General features: G+C 35.0%; 1 long non-coding RNA gene across 3 annotated transcripts in view; it reads right to left on the bottom strand.

The window, feature by feature from the left end:
• The window catches only part of LOC131820559 (uncharacterized), a 97,672-nt gene extending 83,763 nt beyond the window's left edge, over positions 1–13,909 (bottom strand). For all 3 annotated transcript variants that reach the window (XR_009349696.1, XR_009349694.1, XR_009349695.1), the window contains exons 1-2: positions 12,616–13,909; positions 11,995–12,106 (exon numbers count right to left, since the gene is read on the bottom strand). This is a non-coding gene — a long non-coding RNA (uncharacterized LOC131820559). The remainder of the gene's footprint in view (positions 1–11,994; positions 12,107–12,615) is intronic.
• Positions 13,910–17,573: the final 3,664 nt, after the last annotated feature.

The following is a 17,573-nucleotide window of genomic DNA, read 5'->3' as shown; positions in this document are numbered from 1 at the left end:
ATTTTGAATTTATTAGAAAAATTAATTATATGGAGTGGCTGAGCGGCAACTCTTGGCTTCAGTTTGGGTTGTGATCTTAGGATCCTCACATCACGTCCAGTGAGGGGCTCCACACTCAAGAGGGGAGTCTGCTTGGGGACTCTCTCTCTCTCTACTCCACTCCCTGATCACACTCTCTACTCTCTAAAATAAATAAATCTTTTTAAAAAATTAATTATGTTTTTCTTTCCTTTCTTTATATAAAGAACATTTCTTTTTAACCCAGGTTTTGTCAGTACTTAATCCATGTTTCTTTAAAGTAAACATAGTGGTGCCTAACTGGCTCAGTTGGTAGAACATCCAACTCTTGATCTCAGGGTCATGAAGTCAAGCCTCATGTTGGGTATGAAGTCTACTTAAAAATTATTTTTAATTAAAATAAAACAAATAGAACATAGAGTAAAATATACTCTGATGACACTGAAAAGAAATAATAAATAATGTATAAATACATATAAATGTATAAATAAGCAGTAGTTTAGAATAATCAGGCTATATAATATACTTAATCTAAAATGATTTTTATGAATATAATCTGTTTTTTCCAGTTTTATTGAGAAATAATTGACAAACATCACTGTACAAGTTTAAGACCTATAGCATGATGGTTTGATTGACAAATATTGTAATATGATTGCTAACATCCATCTTCTTGAATTGATACAATAAAAAGAAAAGATATGAGAAAAGAATAAAGGAAAAAATAATTTTGTTCTTGTGATGAGAACTCTTAGGATTTACTTTTTTTTAATATTTTATTTATTTAGCTTTTTATTATTAAATTTATTATCAATTTTTAAATTAAATTATTTATAATAAATGTATTTATAAATTTATAAATACATTTATTTTATTATATTATATTATATATATTTATATTTATAAATTTATAAATATTGAATTAAAATTAATATTAAATTATTAAATTTTATTTATTCAGTTTCTTTGCCCATGTTTAACTAAGTTGTTTTTTTGTTATTGAGTTGTATGAGTTCTTTATATGTTTTGTGTATTAACTCTTTCTCAGATATATGGTTTGCAAATTTTTTTTCCATTTCATAGGTTGTCTTTCACATTTATGATTTCTTTTGCTGTGCAGAAGCTTTTTAGTTTGATGTACTTCCACTTATTGATTTATTGATTTATTGATATTTTGTTGCTTGTGTTTAGATTTGTTTATTTGGATCTTTTCTCTTGATTAGTTAGGCAAATGGTTTGCCAATTTTATTTATTGTTTCAAAGAACTAACTCAGTTTGGTTAATTTTTTCTATTGTTTTTCTCTTCTTTATTTCAATTATTTCTCCTCTTATCTATATTATTTCCTTTCTTCTGCTAACTTTGGGCTCCATTTGTTCTGATTTTGCTCATTATTTAAAGCATAATGTTAAATAGCTTACTTGAAAACTTTCTTTCTTCTTAATATAGGTGCTTATTGCTATTAACTTCCTTCTTAGAAGAGTGTTCAGAAGAGTGTTGTTTTATTTCCACATGTTCATGAATTCCTAGTTTTCCTCTTGTTATTAAGGAATTTGGTATTGTTATTAAGGTTTCTGGTATTGTTCCATACCATTGTGATCTGAGAAGACACTTGATATGATGTCAATCTCCTTAAACTCACTAACAGTTGTTTTGTGACTAATATATGATCTATTCTAGAAAATGTTTTATGTTCATATAACAATGTGTACTCTGCTGTTGTTTGGGTGCAATATTCTATATACATATCGTTATGTCCATTTGGTCTACCATGCTGTGCAAATCCAGTTTCATTATTGATTGTCTGGATGATCTATCCATCATTGACAGTGGGTATTAAAGTCCTTAACTCTTATTTTATTAATGTTTATTCCTCATTTTAACTCTGTTAATTTTTGCTTTATATATTTAAATGCCCTGATATGGGGCACATAAATATTTATATATAATGTTAGACCTTTTTTATGTATTGACATTTTTATCATTATATAATGATCTTCTCTGTCACCTTTTACCATTAAAAGTTTAATGTCTGTATTGTCTGATCTATGTACAGCTACCCCTGAAATGTTTGGGTTACTATGTATTTGAAATGTCTTTTTTCATTCTTTCTTCCCCAGACTACATGTGTCTTTAAAAGTAAAGTGAGTCTGTTTTAGGCAGCATATTTGGTGATCTTATTTTCTTTAAACCCTTGGGGCATTTTACATCTTTTAATTGGAGAATTTAATCTATATTTAATTATTGTTAATTAATTACTTACTATTGCCATTTTGTTAATTATTTTCTTGTGTTTTATAGATCCCGTGTTCTTGTTACTCTACTGTCTTTGTGTGTGTGTGTGTGTGTGTGTGTGTGTGCGCGTGCTTATCTGCATGTTTTGGTGTCCTTTGGTTTGATATTTTATCATATTTTTTGTGTGATTATTACAGAATTTCCCTCTGTGGTAAGCATGAAATTTACATAAAACATCTGAAACTTATTCACACTCTATTTCAAATTGATAACAACTTAGCTTCTGTAGAACCTGTATGTTTTCATTTTTATTTCTCTTCCTCCTCATATTTTAGGTAATTACTGTTATAATCTACATGTCTTTAATATTGAGTAAAGAGCAGGTTTATTGTACTTATGGTTATTTTTTAAAGATTTATTTGAGAGAGAGTGTGTTGGGGGGATAGGGAGGGACAAAGCGAGGGGGGAGTAGTGGGGAGAATCAGACTCCATACTGAGCACAGAGCCCAACATGAGGCTTGATCCCATGACCCTGAGATCATGGCCTGAACTGAAATCAGGAGTTTTCTGCTTAACCTACTGAGCCACCCAGGTGTCCCATATTTATGATTATTATTATTATTAGTTTTTTAAAATTTTTATACTGGAGTTGTAAATTATGTACCACTAATACTATATTGGCTGGGAAAACTCTATTTGAGGATCCAAATCAAGCAATTCTGAACCTCGCTGAGTTTCTTGGCCAGAGTGTGGCCCCAATTTGGACCTGCAGATGAGCAAAGCCACTATTTGGGATTACTACTTGGGCACTGCAGGTTATGTCCTGAGTCTGCCAAGATTCATCTGCTGGTTGTTGTAGACTCCTCTCCCATCTCTGTCAAAGCCAGACTCCCAGTGGCGGAGCCCTATAGAATTGCCTGCTGTCCCTGTGGTGTAAGATCAGATCTATGGCCCTCAGTGTGGTCCACAGGGGCATGGTGGCTGCCCCTCACCCTTCCTATTGGGAGGTCATGGAGGCTCAGAGGGGATCGCTCCATATGATGCTGTGTAGCCATTTCTTTTTCTTTTTCTTTTTTTTTTTTAAGGTTTCATTTCTTTATGTGAGCGAGAGAGAGAGAGCACGAGAGGGGTGAGGGAGAAAGCAGAGAGAATAGGGAGAAGCAGAATCCCTGCTGAACAGGGAGCCCGATGCAGGACTCAATCCTGGGACTCTGGGATCATGACTTGAGCTGAAGGCCGTCTCTCAACCAACTGAGCCATCCAGGCATACCAGGTATTTCTTTCAACCTTCTAATACAGTCTGTCTTATTGGTCTCTGAGGTGCAAGGGCATGCTTCGTCCTCACTCCTGTGTTCTAACATTTTCTCAGGCAGTGTCTTATTCTTGAATAGATGTTAGTTGTTTTCTTATAAGTAGGAGCAAAGTCAAGAAATGACCTATGTTACCATCCTGATGACATCACTTTCTCTGAATATAGCCAGTTTGACACACTTTTTTTAAATTTAATTTTAGACACTCCTAGAAGATTTTCTCTTTTATAGTCTCCTGTGATGACAACTCATCATTACTGGAAGACAGTAGGACTCATTTTTTTTTTAATAGAGTAATCCAGTTGAATAATATAATTTTTTTTTTTCAAAAGCAAGATGTAATACACAATAGTAAGAATGACTGTCTTATGTTTGACTTAAAATGGTGATTCCAAGTAAGTTTCAAAATCAAGTTGACACACTTGGCAAAGAAATGTTGTCTTACTCTTTTGGTAGTTTCATCATTTGAAGAGGTGCATTTCAATTATTTAAAATACACTGAAAGGGGCGCCTGGGTGGCTCAGTGGGTTAAAGCCTCTGCCTTCGGCTCAGGTCATGATCCTGGGGTCCTGCTCGGCAGGGAGCCTGCTTCCTCCTCTCTGCCTGCCTCTCTACTTGTGATCTCTCTCTCTGTCAAATAAATAAATAAAATCTTTAAAAAAATAAAATATACTAAAACACTCAGTGATTAAAAACAACTTATACAACTTTTTAGGGATAAGGGAAACCCACAAGGACGGTAAAGATCTCAGAGGTAGCAACAGTGGTAAGAAGTCATGTCTAAAAGATAAAGATTTGCAAGTGCATTTGTTCTCTGGGGCTGCACAACAAATTACAACAGACTGGTGGCTTATACAACAGATGATTATTTTCTCATAATTCTGGAGGATAAAAGACCAAAATCCAGGTATTGGCAGAGGTAGTTTCATTTTGAGGCTTCTTTCTTTGGCTTATAGATGGTTGCCTTTTACTTGTGTCTTCACATGGTCTTTCCTCTGTGAATGTCTGTGTCTTAATCTGCTCTTTTTGTAAGGACACCAGTCATTTTGGATTAGGGCCCAACCCAAGGAGCTCATTTAATCTTAATCATCTGTTTAAAGAGTTTTGCTCCCAATAGAGTCACAGTTCAAGGTACCGGGATTTAGAACTTTGGCATATGAACTGGGGAGAGATACAATTCAACCTAGAGCAGCGAGTAATTGCTTGAAGCTTTAGAAAACTGACCTATAGGAGAAAACTGCCCAACAGGAGCCTTCCGTAGTCATTACCAATTACCATTTTACTTTCCTTTTGCCTTCTTATTCCCTAGCTGAAGTCAAACAGAAGTGATAAAGGAGTCTGGTCAACACAGGTCCACCATCAAAGTCCCAGGGCTGAGTGTAGGTGTGAAAGTATACATCCATTGAGCACAGTTGGCCTCTTTTCCATTCATCATTTGTCTGAATGAAAAATTTTTATCCCCAGTGCAGAGAAACCATGAATTTGCATCAGACATTGTATTATTAAGCACGATTTTAATTATGTTATAGTCTCACTTTCAAAATAAAAACAAGCTTCAAATAAAGTATATGGGGGAAGGAAGAGAGTAAAAAAATATTAATTCACATAAAATATAGCTGCTAGGGTAGTAATTCATAAATTGTCTTGGATCCACCCTGAATTGTCCTAACTTCCTTCTTATAGCATCTATGTCATTTTTCTCCCACTGTGTCTACCAACATGTTGGTCAGATGACGTTCTTCTGACGCAGCCATGAAAATTTTTGTTTTGCAAGTTTTGAATCATTTACGGCCTATGATTATGAAGTCTCTAAAGTTTTCTTTCATGTTTTTTCATACGTGATATATATCTATATCTATACATATAAAATTTGGGGGTAATTTTGGCTTTATAAAAAGAGATTTAAAGATAACACCAAGAGTTTCAACGGATGTATCACTCATTTTCTCCTAGTATAACACCTTATATATAGCACATTTGTCAAAACTAAAAATTAGTGCTGTTGCTTTACTCTTAACTAAACTTGAGGTTTTGTATGAATTTCACTAGTTTTTCTATTAATGTCTTGTCTACACCAGAATCCAGGCAGAGATGTCACATTACATCTAGTTGTCATGTGTCCTTTCTCTACTGTTCAGTGACAGTTGTTCGGCCTTTTTTTTTTTTTTTTTCCCCATGATTTTGACAGTTTTGAAGAGTTATAGAAAGTCTCTCAATTTGGACATGTCTCTCTCTCTCTCTCTCTCTTTTTTTTTTCCCACCAATGCACTGGGTTATGAATTTTGAGGAAGAATGTCACAGAGGTGCCCTTACCACCACAATATGTCCAGTATCAAAATGTTTGATATCAAAATGGCTTATTATTGTTGAGGGAATTAACCCTGATCACTTGGTTATAAGATTTCTCCATTGTATGTTACTATTTTCCCATTTTCATATTGCATTCTTCAGAAAAAAAAAAATGACTCATGCCAACCGATCTTTGAGAAGAGGCAAATCTTTTGGAAGGGAAAGAAATACATATCAATATACCATTTGGAATTACTGAATAAAGAAGCTTTCCTATCTCTCCCATTTATTTTCATACTAAATAATGACCGATTGATATTAATTTCACAATTTAGGTTTCAATCCAATACTGCATTTTCTATTGCATTGCTCAAATTAGTCCAATTTTGGCCATTGTGAATTCTCTTAGGCTGACTCTTGTATCACTTTGATGTATCTCCATTAGTTTGGTTTTCAACACTTCCTTACTTTATAGCAATGCATGATGTACCAGGCTCATCTTGTATTTTCCCTCTCCAAGCTCTAGTATCACCCATTTCTGAAAGAAGCCCTGGTGCCTTTTAATAGAGAATGGTATCTAGAAACCCAAATCTGGGCTTTATTTTTGTATATCTCATTACTGCTAGGGTCTCAGTGTATCTAAGGACTATCAGCTTTACTCACACACTCACAGTGACAGGCACACACACACATATGTGTGCATGTTTATTTGTGTATATGTCTTCCTCTGTCTTTCTGTTTCTCTGCATATGCATGTCTGTAAATATAAACATGAATCCGCATTGATGTTGCCAACTCTAATCCAAACCACAAAGTTCATTTTTGTCTTTAGTCAGGCTGTTTGCGATTTCTTTGACACTGAAAACCCTAATCCCTATTTTCTTCCACGTGTTTACTTGTCTTTCAGTCTAACAATATATGTAAATTGATCTCAATATGTTAATCCAGATTATTTTGAAAAACAAAATTACAAACAATAATATAGTGTTTAAGTACTATTCTTCTTATTATTTTTGTTTATTCTAAGGCCTTTATTCTTAAGAGTTTATAGTTAAAATATTATTTTGTAAAGTTATTTATGTCAGCTTGCTTTTTTTCTCCCACCAGTTCACTGAGGTTAATCTTAAATTTTTAAAGGTATTAGATTCACTTGTCACAGTCTATACTTCATCATGGGATCCTCTGACTTTCTGGATGAATTTTTAAAAAATTTACAAGCATTAAATTTCACTTTTCCCTACTCAGTTCTGCCGATGTTAAAAACTCATCATGTAATGTACCTGCTATACCAATACCACAGAGAACAGTTTCTTTACTTTAAAATATCCCCAGAACCACCTTTATAGTCAGCCCTTCCATGTTACTTCAACCACAAGCAATGTGTTCCATGTTCTATCTGTAAATTTTGCAGTTTGTAGAATTTCATAGTAATTGAATCTTACAACACATAGCCTTTTGAATTTTGCTTGTTTCACTTAGCAAAATCCATCTAAGATTCATATTCGTTGTTATGTGACTCCATAGATCATTTATTAGTGAATATTATTTTATAATATGGTATGTTTATCCATTCATCTGTTGAAAGACATAGTTCCTTTTTTTTATATAATTTTACAGAATTATTTATTTTAGAGAGAGAAAGAGAGCTTGATCAGGAGGAGGGACAGAGGGAGAGGGATAAACCGACTCCCCACTGAGCAGGAAGCAAGACACAGGGCTTCATCCAGTCACATAATCCTGAGATTATGACCTGAGCTGAAATCAAAAGTCTGACTTTCAACCACCTGAGGAACCCAGGTGCCCTGAAGGACAAGTTTCTTAAAGAAGACCAACTCAAGGAGCAGCAACTCTTGTCTCACTTTTGAGGGAGATGTACCCCTGATGTGACTTACTGATGTTGACAAGACCTGTCACAAAACTAGAGCATTCAGTAAAACACCCAAAGTTTTGATCTAGCTGTAAAATAAGTACACTGTGGAGTAATGACCAATCTAGACCATCTTTACAAAGCTAAAAAACTGGCCAATACTAACACAATCATAAATGACAGAAATAATGAATTACCACACAAGGAACCTTTGAAAGCTATTATAGATATTTTCAACACATTTTAATGTTTGACATGTTCCTCACAATGTAAAGAGAATTATATTCAAATAAAGAACTAAATGAGAATTTTAGAGACAAAATTAACATCTGAAATTAAAATCTTACCAAGGGAGATTGATAGCTATAATAGGTAAGACAGAATAAATCAGCGAACTTGCAGACAGCAATAGAAACTATTAAAAATTTAATTCAGACAAATAAAGATTTTTTAAAAGCAGAATTACAGTGATTTTTAGGATGATATCAGGTGGTGTACCATACATGAATTGAGATCCAGAGTAAATGATGTAAGAGAAAAAGTATTATTTCAGTATAATGGCCAAACTCTTACCAAATGTGGTTTAAAATATGAACCAAGAGTAGGCAAAAAGAGGGACACCTGGGTGGCCTGGTCAGTTAAGTGTCTGCCCCCAGCTCAGATCATAATTCCAGGGTCTTGGAATGGAGTCTAGCATTGGGTTACTCGCTTGACGAGGAGCCCGCTTCTCCCTCTGCCTCCTGTTGACCCTACTTATGTATGCACTCTCTCTCTCCCTCTGGCAAATAAATAAAGAAATCTTAAAAAAAAAAAAAAAAGTAAAAGAAAAACAAAAACAAAACAAAAAATACCTATAAGAAAGAACGATAATCAGAAAAGAAAAAGACACACAACACCGTGGCACATCATAAAGAGAAATCCTTAAATGCAGCTGGGAATGTCTATACACAAAATTCCTAGGATGACTAAAAACTTTGAGATATTTTCTTTTTTTTAAAGATTCATTTATTTTTTATTTATTTATTTGTCAGCGAGAGCAAGAAAGTGAGAAAGAGAGAGAAAGAGAGCAAGCAGGGGAGTCATAGACAGAGGGAGAAGCAAGCTCCCAGCCAGGCAAGGAGCCCGATGTGGGACTTAATCCCAGGACTCTGGGACCATGACCTGAGCTAAAGGCAGACACTTAACCAACTGAGCCACCCAGGCATCCCTAAAGATACTTTCTTATTATTATTTACAGATTTTTAAATTTATTTTCTTCTTTTATTGTGTTATGTTATTCACCAAATGGTACATCATTAGTTTTTGATATATTCATTGTCTGCATATAAACCCAGGTCTCCAAGTAATCTGTGCCCTCCATAATAGATCTTTAAAAAGTAGCTGGATATTTAAGACAAAAATAGTAACATCTGCAAGGCAGTGCTTGTAATACAGGTGAAGTAAACATATAACAACACTGAGCGAAGGCTGGAAGGAGAAAACAGAAGCACACTGTGGTAAGGTTCTTATTCTGTATTTAAAGTCCTATAATATCTCTTGAATATAGACCAGAATTTCTTAACCGCAGCACTATTGACATTGGTCCAAATAATTCTTTTGGGGGGAGAAAAGGGAGTTTCTTCCCTTTGTACTGAATGTTTTTAGTGAAAGGGAAGAATTACAATGTGCCATGAGAAACCTTTAAGGGGTAATGTATATGCTCATTATCTTAATTACAACAATGGATTGGTGGGTCTATATATAGAAAAATATGAAATCGAACACTTCAAATATGTGCTCTTTATTGTATGTCCATTGCATCTAGTAAAGCTAGTAAATATATGTATTATTATGACTCCCAAATTTTTACCCCTTATCCTGACTACATATTTGGACTGAAAATTCAAATACCCAACTAACTCCCTGCTTGATAGCATTATAGCATTTCCAGTATTTCTAACAGGCCCTTCTAAATTCACATGTATAAAGTTTGATATTCACCTTTCAAATTGCCACTTTTGTAGTACTGAACATCTTCATGAAAAGTAACTTAATTTTTCCAGTTTCTAGCCAAAGTCATTTTTTTCCTTTCTTTCTTCTTTTGTTTTGTTTTTTTTTTTTTTTTTTTTTTTTTGACATTCACTTTCTCATACTCCACAGCCAAATCTCTCAGCACACCCTTGTGCTCTGTCTTAAATTATACCCAGGAACACCTGCTTCTCAATACCTCCACTGCTCGCACTATAGTCTCCAACATCTCGTCTGTCATATCAACTCACTTCAATAGCCTTGCAACTGTCAAAATTGTTTCCAGGTTTACACCCCACTATTCCATTCTGTAGACACCAGCTAGATTGACACTTGTAATATATTCATATAACTGTGTTATAATGTTAGCTCTCTTTGTGTTTTCCAACCTTTTTTGGGATAAAATAATCCATTTCTTGGCTTTAAGATTCCACAGGGTCCAGTGCCCTTACTCTGACCTACTCCTTTCCTTTGGTTGTGGACAGATCTGCTCCATCCACTTCGTAGAGCTTTCCCACCAGAGACATCTACATTGGATAAAGTTTTTGGCTGCAGTGCCTTTTATTTAAAGATTCTTGTGGTTCACTCCATCCCATCACTCAGGTCTCTATGCAAAAAGTCATATTTTGGAGAAGTAATCATATCTAAAATAGCACTACCCTGGTATCACTTTCAATCACATTATTCATCATCCTCATAATTTGTACCATTAAGTTAGGTTTCACAGTTGGTACACATTTTTTTTTCTTACAATTGCTATGTTTTTGTTTTTATTTTAAATTATTTGTACCTCCCATTAAAATGCATTCTTTTTAAAAGCAGCAACCTGGTTGTTTTGTGTATTCCCCTTAGTATCTTTGTCAATTGACACAAATCAGTTGATGCTATGCATGAATAAACTGACCCAGTATGACACAGACCATCTCAGCGACCAGAGAGCTACATATCTTGGCTTATAGAGTCAGCTAATATCTATGTCTCTCAAATGTTAAACATGTTGAGAAACCTTTCAGACTCCCAAATCATTTATATTCATTCTCCTGTACTCTTTTTAAAAATATTAACACCACCAATATATTTCATCAATCATGTAAAAAATAGCAAAGATGCTATTCAATGTCTTTGACTTAATTGGGTGCTTATTCAACTATCATTACAAGTGTGTCTAATTACAGATAAATACATAAAATCTTGAAAAAAAAAAAAAAACAAACAAACAGGACACCTGGGTGGCTCTATTGTTAAACAAGTTTCTACTTAAAACAGTTTACATGTTAGTGCCTTACTTTTTTTAACATTGTACTAACAGCATAAAACATCATATCCATTGGCTTTGCATCTTCATTTTTACCCTCAACATTGTTTCCCTCACCTGCAGCGCCCTTTGAAATGTTTAACTTTTCAGGATGCCTTTGTGGATGATCAACACAGACAAGTGACTTTTAGTTTCATTGAGCCCTTGCCTTGTTTTAACCATTAGATTATACACATATTAATCATATTTCTATCTACAGATAAAAAACCAGCAAAACATATGGCTTAAACGTAACATTAAAACTTCACAACTGAGCCACCCCAGTGCCCCAACATACCATTAAAACTTAAAAGTGAAAATGTTCATGCAGTTAATTGAGAATTTATAAATAAAATAATTAATTCACAGATCTTCCCCCTAAAACTAGCATTTATATCTATATCCAGAGTCTCAACAGAGAATCTTAGATAGTGATTCTATTATTCCAGTAAATTAATTTATTTTGTGAAATGACGTGGTTTAACTAGATGATTATTGTGGGACCTTTAGGTATCAATGTACACCTAATCCTTGGTTAGAATGTTATAAAGAAAAATGCACAATGGTATAATGTTCTACCCTTTCATTGTGAATAAATTTTATAATTTAAATTTTATATAGATTTAACCTTTCTCTCCCTCTGTTTCTGTTTTTGAGCGTGTGTGTGATTGTGCGTGTGTGTGTTGACTCATGAGCTCAGCCCAGGCAACTCAAGGCTCTTTACCCCCTCCTCTGTCCCTGGAATATATAGATCTTCCACCTACTACTTCCACACTCACAGGCATTTTAAGGAAATAGCCTGAACAAAGTAATGGGTTGGTGACACCGTTGGGCCAGATACAGGACTGAACCCCAGTAAAGTCTGTGTATAAACTGTTACGTTTCTATTGAGTGGATGCTGAAATCTACTCATCTTGTGAGCACCCAAGGCAAGCATCATAACTAAATTTCTTTGCTTATTAAAACTGTCACCTACCCATCTGGAGTGGTCAGCTTCTTTCTTCAGTGTCTCCCTGCCCTCTGTGCTTGGAGGTGAATATCCAGTTTTATCCAGGAACTCCTGAGGTTGTGAATCAACAAACATGTGCCTGGAATACAGTTGACATTAAAAGCTAGTTACTAGTATAGATGCCAGAGTAGGACAGCAGAGCAGTAGGAGACCTAAATTTGATCAGATCCCAGGAGTTCGGCTCAATCTCAAACTATTCTGAACATCTACAAACTCAACAGGAGATTGAAGAGAAGAGCAGCGATTCTAAGAACAGAAAAGTGACCACTGTCTGGACGGCAGGACGTGCAGAGAAGTGAATTCAGGTGATGACATGCGACAAGACAGACTGCAGAGCGGGGGAGGGGCCGCTCCTGGGAAGCAAGAGAACAGTGAGCGCAAAATCCGAACTTCTAGAAGTCTGCTCCATGGAAGGACATAGCTCCAGAAGCTAAATGGGGGTGTCCCTTGTGGGGACAGCGTGGTCCCAGGTCCTGCGGGGTCACAGAAAGATCGGGGGTGTCTGATGTGGCAGAGCTGCCAGGGGTGGGAGCCGGGAAGCCCGCGGCAGGGACGGAAACAAGGAGTGAGCTCTCAGCTCGGCCTTACCTTGAACCTGAGCCGAAGCACAGTCGGGGTCTGCTCTTCAGGCACGGATCCCACAAGGGGCAGATCCGGAGAGACCCTCCTCCTCCTCTGAGAAGAGCAGCGCGGCAGCACGGCAGGAATCTGCTGGGTTCGGAGATTCCAAATGGGGCGAGCGCCAGAGACAGAGACGCTGGGTCACAGGCCGGGTGAGCCCGGAGGGCGGCCGGAGACCGGAGAGACGGGAGGGACTGACGGCTCGGAGAGCAGATCCGGGAGCAGACCGAGCTCTCCGGCTCCTCCGGCTGGAGACTGGGCGGCCGCCATCTTGGTTCCCGTCCCCGGAAGCTCTACGGAAAGCGTGCAGGGAACAAAAGCTCCGAGAGCAAAACTGAGTGGATGACGTAGCCCCGCCCCAGGCAAGGGCGGGGCAGTTCAGCCTCCGGCAAAGACACTTGAGAATCCCGGCAACCGGCCTCTACCCCGGAAGATTAGCAAGAGCATCCCGCCAAGACCAAGTACATGAATCAGTGAGAACTGCGGAACTTCAAAGCTAGGGGATAACAACACATGGAATTCATGGTTTGTCCCCATGGTTCTTCAATCTTTCAAAGTTAATTTTTTTTAATTTTGTTTTTCTTTCTCTATTTTTTGGAATGTTTCCTATTTTAACCTATTTTAACTATTTTATCTTATCAGTGTCTTTTAAAAATCTTCAATTTTCATGTTTATAATCATATTCTATCCCTTAATTATAGTTAACCTTATGTTTTATGTACATATAAGTTTTTCTTTCTTTAACATTTGGGATATAGTTTCTTCTAACAGAACAAAATATACCCTATATCTAGCATATGGCTTTGTTCTAGTCTCCAGCCTGATCATATTCTTTTTTTTTTTTCTGTTTTCAACCAACTTATCTTATCCTTTTTTCAAATCTTTTTTTAATTTTCATCTTTACAGTCATATTATATCCCTTCAACATGTTTACCTTTATTTTAATGTGTGTGTGTGTGTGTGTGTGTGTTTCTTTCTTTAAAATTTTGGGAGGCAGTTTCTTCTTACAGACCAGAATACACCAAAAATCAAATGTGTGGCTCTATTCTATTCACCAGCCTATCATATTTTTTTATTTTATTTTTATCTTTATTTATTTAATTATACCCTCCCCCCCCCCCCCGCCCCAGTCTCTTCTGATTTGGTTAGTGTGCATTTTTCTGGGGTCATTTATACCCTTTTAGCATTTTGTTTTGTCATTCATCTATTCTTCTCTGGACAAAATGACATGGCAGAAAAAAAAACACATCCACAAAAAGAACAAGAGGCTGACTGCTGGGGACCTAATCAATACAGACATTAGTAAGACATCAGAACTAGCATTCAGAATGACAATTATAAAGATGCTAGGTTGGCTTGAAAAGAGCATAGAAGATATTAGAGAAACCCTTTATGGAGAAATAAAATTCCTTTCTGGAGAAAAACAAAAAATTAAACCTAACCAAGTTGAAATAAAAAAAGTTATTACTGAGGTATAATAAAAAAATGGAGGCTCTTACTGCTAGGATAAATGAGGCAGAAGAGAGAATTAGTGATGTAGAAGACCAAATGATGGAGAATGAAGATGCTGAGAAAAGGAGAAATAAACAACTACTGGACCACTAGGGGAGAATTCAAGAGATAAATGATACCATAAGACAAAAGAATATTAGAATAATTGGGATCCCAGAAAAAGAAGAAAGAGAGAGAGGGGAAGAAGGTATATTGGAGCAAATTATAGCAAAGAATTTCCCTAGTTTGGGGAAGGAAATAAACATCAAAATCCAGTAGGCACAGAGAACCTTCCTCAAATATCAATAAAAATAAGTCTTGCCCCATCATCTAATAATAAAACTTACAAGTCTTGGTGACAATGAGAAAATCCTGAAAGCAGCTCAAGACCAGAGGTCTGTAACCAACAATAGTAGGAATACTATATTGGCAGCAGACATATCCACAGAGACCTGGCAAAGGTAACAAGGGCAAAAATGAACTATTGGGACTTTATCAAGATCAAAAGCTTTTGTACAGCAAAGGAAACAGTCAACAAAACCAAAAGACAACTGAGAGAATGGGAGATGTTTGCAAATGACATATCAGATAAAGGGCTAGTATCCAAAATCTATAAAGAGCTTATCAAACTCAAACTCAACAAATAATCCAATCAAGAAATGGCCAGAAGACATGAACAGATATTTCTACAAAGAAGACATCCAGATGTCCAACAGACACATGAAAAAAGTGTTCAACTTCACTCGGCATCAGGGAAATACAAATCAAAACCACAATGAGCTACCACTTCACACCAGTCAGAATGGCTAAAATTAACAAGTCAGGAAACAACAGGTGTTGGTGAGAATGAGGGGAAAGGGGAACCCTCCTACACAGTTGGTGAGAATGCAAGCTGGTGCAGTCACTCTGGCAAACAGCATGGAGGTTCCTCAAAATTTTGAAATATATAGAGCTACTCTATAACCTAGCAATTGCACTGCTGGGTATTTACACTAAAGATACAAATGTAGTGATCCAAAGGGGCATGTGCATCTGAATGTTTATAGCAGCAATGTCCACAATAGCTAAACTATGGAAAGAACCTAGATGTCCATCAACAGATAAATGGATAAAGAAGAGGATATATATATTAAAATTATATAATACAACATATATTATATATAAATATAATTATACATAATTATAACATAATTATACCTATATATAATATATATACAGCATATATATTATATATATATTTATAAATATATATACACAATGGAATACTAAGCAGCCATCAAAAATGAAATCTTGCCATTTGCAGTGACATGGATGGAACTAGAGGGTTTTATGCTAAGCAAAATAAGTCAATCAGAAAAGGATAATTATCACGTGATCTCACTGATGTGAGGAATTTGAGAAACAAGACAGAGAATCATAGGGGAAGGGAGAGGAAAATGAAACAAATGACAATGAAAAACAAATGAAACCAGAGAGGGAGACAAACCATAGGAGACTCTTTATCTCAAGAAGCAAACTGATGGGGTGGTTGGGTGATGGTCACTGGGGAGGCTATGTTCTATGGTGAGAAAAAAAAAAATGAAAAAAGAAGAAAATGGAAAAGGATGTAGAAAAAAACAAAATCAAAAGTAAAACTTATTTGTAATTATACATTCTGAGATTTAGAATATGTTTTTGATATATCATATAATGTTCTTTCTAATTGTAGTGTGTAATCCTTTCATATTAATTATACCAAATTAAGTAATTTTGTTTAAATACTATAATCCCACAATATGTTCAGCATCTTAAGACAAAGGCGATAATCATGAAAATGGGGTCAATCTTTCAAGAGGATATAGGATTTTCAAATATGAATGGACAAAGAAGTTGTGAGATATATTATTCAGCCAGAAAAAAGAAAGAAATCTTGCCATTTGCAACAACATGGATAGAACTTGAGGATATTTCACTAAGTGAAATAAGTCAGGCACATATAGACAAATACTGTATGATCTCACTTATATATGAATTCTAAACCAAACCCAAACAAAAAGGAAATAGATAACAGAGTAGACTGGTGGTTGCCAGAGGTAGGTGTTGGGCAAGTAAGTTGTGGATGGGATGTGGAAAGACTGCAAAAATGTACAAACATCTGTTTATAAGATGAATAAGTTCTAGGAATATAGTGTATAATATGGTAGCTATTAACAGTGCTATATTTAACAGTTGCTAAGAAAGCAGATCCTAGAAGATTTTATCACAAAAAATATAATTATGTGTGATGATGGATGTTAATTAAATTTATTGTGGTAATCATTTTGCAGGATATACATATATAAAACATTATATTGTATACCAAAAATTAATATAATGTTATATGTCATTGATATCTCAACTAAAAAAATAAACGTCAGCATTTTATTTAGCTCATATTAAAGAAAATGCTATTGATCACAAATATTTTAAATATACCTTCTCATTTCAATATAATGCATAAATATATACCATGAAACCAAAATGGAAAATATAGCATTGTTCTCAAGAATAAATCAAAAACTTTTATCATTGATATTCACTGATACAAATGTTCTGGCTATATTCAGATTAAAACAAGTCTTTGTGATGTTGCTGCATTGTTATTTATCACCCATCCTTATATCTGTATTTGTGTAATACAATAAAAATATTAATCTTCAAAAAATTACACATAGAACCTAAAAGTCATTATGTTAGTCACAAAATAAGATAAAATATAAATTATGCCTTAGAGCAAAGTGGATTCCAGCTTATTTTTTAAATGGACATAATGTTTTTAATTATGGGCTGAAACCCAGAGATCTATGAATTTCATTCTATGCTATAATTTCCCTTTTCTTGCTAAATCAAACACCATCTTGTGGCATTAAATATTTCACAAATTGAAATGCAGATTATAAATCAGGAAACCTTCTCAAAAGGGAAACAATAATACACAGGGTACATATGATGAACTCTCTCCACTCAAAGAGTATCTATGACCAGGAATTTTAGCATAAATTGAAGTATAAGCAAATATCTCTTCATGTTATTTGAATCTATTACACTTTTACATACTTGACACCAGATGATTTATGAACACAACACCAAATTAAATTCTTTTTATAGGAACTATATGAAGTTCAGTGTTTCTATGCAATTTTAAAGAGAATATGTTGTAAAAATCATATACCGCATTCTCATTAAAAATTACACATAAAGACTTATGTACATATACTTAGGTATGTATGCAATCCAATACTTATACACTATACTATACTACAGCATACTATAGCATACTATAATATATAGTATTATAGTATACATTATATACTATAATGAGAATTTTTTAATAAAAATTAAAAGCACAATAATTTATATGACATACGTAACTTAAATAATGTCAGTTCTACCCAACATTCATGTACCTGAAATAA

The sequence above is a fragment of the Mustela lutreola genome, chromosome 18, assembly GCF_030435805.1.
Source record: "Mustela lutreola isolate mMusLut2 chromosome 18, mMusLut2.pri, whole genome shotgun sequence".
NCBI classification, from domain to species: domain Eukaryota; kingdom Metazoa; phylum Chordata; class Mammalia; order Carnivora; family Mustelidae; genus Mustela; species Mustela lutreola.
Note: the sequence above shows the minus strand (reverse complement) of the source record. Positions and strands in the feature narration are given on the sequence as shown.